Below are 4,850 nucleotides of genomic sequence, written 5' to 3' on the forward strand. Positions count from 1 at the left end.
GTGTGTATGTATTATATCGATTGTATTTTTTTTATTTACGTATTCGTGCAATTCCAGCATATAAATACGAGCCGACAGAGAAAACAGCGCAGTTTCCGGGAAACTTGTACATTTTGCCGCATAAAATGCGCGATGTATAGCAATTATGTTTAATATGTGTATCACACAGATACAAAAAAGCTTCATATTTTTCTTCTTTTATTTCACGAAAGAGAACGAAAATGGCGGGAGCTAATATCAGTAATCAAGTGAGAACATGAAACGACAAGCACTCATGAGAGCTAATGATCAGAGGCAGCTCATCTTTCTTTTTTATTCATCACAAGAGTTCCTGCGATAGCTAAGTGTATGAGAGCTGGTACTAATCTTTATTAATTATTAAGCGCTGTACATTACTTAAGTAGGCATGGTCAATTGTTTGGTGTTATAACATCAAAGATATAATTATTATTAATATGATTATTAGCAATTATCGTTATTTGAAAATAATTTGCAAAATAAATGTACAAAGGTGTAAATCACTGACTTAAACGTCATTGTGAAATCTCTTTCATTATCACTTATTCCATTTCCCAGATATGAGCTACGACTTTTACTTTCCTAATAATTAAAAAAAAATAATAAATTTGTTTCCTTACTCCCTGTCATTACATATATCAGTAAATTCTCAATAGTTCAATAGTTTGCAGAAAAATTGCGCTTAGAGACCACGAGTCTTTTAAGAGTCATTAATCGAAATATTCAATCTGTTTAATTAGTAAAATGTGCAGGAAAGAAAATATAAAACATGAGAATTGAGTATGGTATAATAATTTATTCATTACAAATAAAGAAGTAATTAATACATTGATCTATCAAGTTGGTCATTTGCAGTAGTAATATATATGGAATATCATCTTTCTACTTTCTATGGATGTATAATAGGTGTATAAACTATCAAGTGTATACGATTGTGTGCGTAGTGCTGCGCGTTTTAAGTACACTCTCTAAAATCTGTAAAATATACATTTACATACACATATACATGACTATACATAAACTGCGCGCCACTAATGCGGAACGAGTTCTCTCGACAATTATAAAATATAAACATACATATATGTACGTCTAAAGTTCACGAGACAGTGAATCGCGAGAACATTCATCTTCTTTACGTGCGAGGTCACCGGTCATCAAGACAGTTTGAATTAATGATTTCACCAATGACAATTGGATCTTCCTTATTCTCTCGATTGAAATGCGAAATAGAGATCACTTGTTATTCATAACGCGTACGTTATATAATGATTGTGACCAACTTTTCATTTTATTGAAGTAAAGATATATATAAACCTATAAAGTCTGATTTAAAATAAATAACGAGCTATAAGCTTATATTATTATAGATTGTAATATAATAACTTGCAACTTTAGGAGAATAATTTATTAATATACACATTTTTACATGTATAGGAGCGCCTACGATAAATTTCCAATCCGTTTATAAGATCGTTATTGCTTTTAATTGAACAGAATTTGTACATTGATTATATCATGTGATACTATTTATATGTCAACTGCGACTGATGAGAAAAATAGTTGTTATTAATAACATTCTTTTTTTTATATGCGAAGGTAAACTGTAGAAATAAATTATGCGTCATGTATTTTTATAGATGAAAAAAATTATTACGCATTTAGAGAAGCGTAATCTATTTATTTTTATTATCTTTTGACAACCGGCCTCTTCGCACTTATCAAATCCTTTTTACGATATCTACACAACATTTTTTTAGTCACATCACAACAATATAATTTTCTAACATAAAGTTTCCCAAAACTGTTGGCCACGAAATATTTTTAAAATTATGTTATATTTATTTAATACACATTTTTTACACGTATAAGAACATCTAAATTTATAGATAAATTTGCAATCGATCTTTAGAAGATCGTAATTTGCTTTTAATTTTTAACAGATATCTTGTTACACAGAACTCCGACTTCAATTTCGTGGAGAACATGCTTTGGAACAAAACCTGTTCTAACAGCAAATATTTTTTACTTTATAGTAAGCTCCTCTAAAGGTTGATATCTTTTTAAATTGAGGCCCGAGTTTAATCTCAGTTCAGAAATACATTCTAGACTTTGGTCAAGATTCTTACGTTATATGGAATTAATTGTAGACTCTGGATTACATAGGTAAGTAACCCGTTAATTACGTAGAAGTGCACGAAATTATCTAATGAGAGTACAATTTACGTGTAAGAGAAAGTCGTTTGGACGTATTACAGCGCTCGCGAACAAACGCCTAGCCTGAGATAAACTACGTATTCAAAGTCGATCCCTCGTTTTAACTAAAAATATTTTCTTATGACAAACACACTTCGTGATCATTCAATTAATCATGTCGTGAGATCTCATTGAATAATGCGATTTGCACGAAAGTATTTAAGTGAAAATTGCGCCTTTCAATACTTTGTTTAAAGAAGGAGATGCTTTCAGGATTTCCAGTAAAATCTATAGCTTAAATCGTATTAAAGGATAGTGATTTTAAATCATAAACTATTGGCGTTAGGAAATTAACCTTTTTTTAATAAAACGTGTCTCTTTAACAGTTTGTAATTTTTCTTTTAAATAATAAACATTTGTTCCGATCGATATTAATTTTCTGGAGCTGATGTCAAAACCTGTAATTGATATTGGATCTATGAGATTCATTTAATATACGTTAATTAAAAGGAAATTAATTAAAAGGCACTAATTAATTAAAAAAAAATTAATTTCAGAAATGTAGATTATATTAAAAAATGAATGAATACTAAGTTTATTTTAATAAAATTTATTTATTTTAATAAAATAATTCAAATTTGCAAATGTAACGTAAAGATATAGAGAATAATTGAGTGGATTCAATAGACCCACGTTAGACCCACATTAAAGAAAAAGTTATAATATGAAAAAGTTATAATATGAAATTGAAACTTTTAATAGCATAATTAAAATTGTTCAGAAATTACTCGCGTTGTGTAGACCGGAATACATTTCGTAGAAAATGTATGTTTGACGAAAATATATGACGCTTGGGATTAACATCAGCTGCAAGAGGCGGTCCAATAATATGAAATGTTATTAAAGTATCGATCGAAGCTGGAAGGCGTGTAGGCGAACGATCTCTGAAGAAGTTAAACGATTTTTCTCCAAGTGATACCGTAAAGGAAGCAGGAAATATGAGATTGAAACTCTATCGCGATCTACGGCACCGTAATCATGTTGCGATATAAATGAATATCGAAGTTTCGGTAGATAACAAAGTTAATTAACGTAAACGATGTAAAAGAATTATCCAGCTTCAGAATTATTCAGTTCAAGATTTTATCGATCGCTTGCCAATAATGCAGAACTGCATTTAGAATCGTGTAATCAAGAGGAAAGTATAAAGATTCCTTTAATAATCATTAATAATAAGATCTGACGCTCTGGCTTTTATTTTACGGTACGATAAACGATCACGTGATCCGTGAAAACGTTCGTAATACGTAATAGTCGTAAATCACCGCACTTTCATTTGGAGCAAGAATTTTCTACTTGGGAGCACTTTGATGAGACTCTTCCATTTGTCCCAAGGTAAAATGTCGGATGAGTAATGAAAACGATTCCGGGCGATATCATTCGCATTCGTGATGAGAATACTCAGACAATTATCTGAAAGGCATCGTAGAGACGTGTGAGAAACGTCTGAATCGTTTAAGACGACTTTTTTCCTTCGCGTTATTTGAGCGAATAATTGGTGCACGGAAAATCTTTATAGATCTTGTAAACACTTTCAGCATTGATGACTCTTATGAAATGCATTTGCAATTGAGTATATTGCAACTGTTACTTATTAATTTTATTTCATTTATTATGTATACTTTAAACGAAAGATATATGATATTCGTAAATTATGTATTATTCATAAATTTTTCGGAAAAATTAATAATTTATATTTTACGATAAAAATGGATAAATTGAAAAATAATCAAATAGGGGGTGCATTTTACGAAATTGAAAGATAAAGCTCTAATAAAGTTTTAATTATTAAAATTTAGGATTGTATAACTTTTGTATAGATTTTCTCGATTTTATTATGTTATAATCATGTTTCGACTTCGAGCGGCAATTGTTTTAATTTGAATGTAAAAAAAAAATCTTTTCACAGAATAAAGATACATTAAAGACAATTTCTTTATTTTTCGTATTTGACTTTTGAAAAAATTAGAATAACTTTTTCTCGAGAATAAAAGTCATATTATTAATTTTACTTTGTCTGTATTTAATCGAGAAGACAGTTCGCTTCCATCTTGTAGATAATTGCTATTTACTTTGTGCAATGCACTTTTAACCAGATAGTGTCCCAGCACCCCCTGTTGTGTCGCCTTTTAGAAACGCTTTAACAGCGGAAAGCTCTTTCGAGGATACGTACAGGCGCGAATGAGAATATAGTCCATTGACTACACTCGCACATGTACACTCATATCATTCTACTGTCTAGATACAAAGCTCGAGTGTGTTTAGAAGAAATCACAATTTGTTGAATGTCAGAGAGCTATTATACTTATCTCGCATAGTCATCGTTGCGTCGCTACAAATCCATACTAGACTACTGTCCTCATTTTAGATAAACGCCTTTGTAGCCTTTGAGACTTTAAGGCAATGCTTTTTTTCCTCTCATAAGAATCTTTCTCCCAGTGTGCGTAATGGAGCAAAAAAGTTATTCTCTCTCTCTCTCTCTCTCTCTCTTACTTCTATACGTCTTACGTACTACTACTACTACCTACTACTACTACGTTACGTTACGTACTTACGTACGTACGTTACGTTACGTTACG

Source organism: Atta cephalotes, assembly GCF_000143395.1.
Source record: "Atta cephalotes unplaced genomic scaffold scaffold00016, whole genome shotgun sequence".
Classification (NCBI taxonomy): Eukaryota; Metazoa; Arthropoda; class Insecta; order Hymenoptera; family Formicidae; genus Atta; species Atta cephalotes.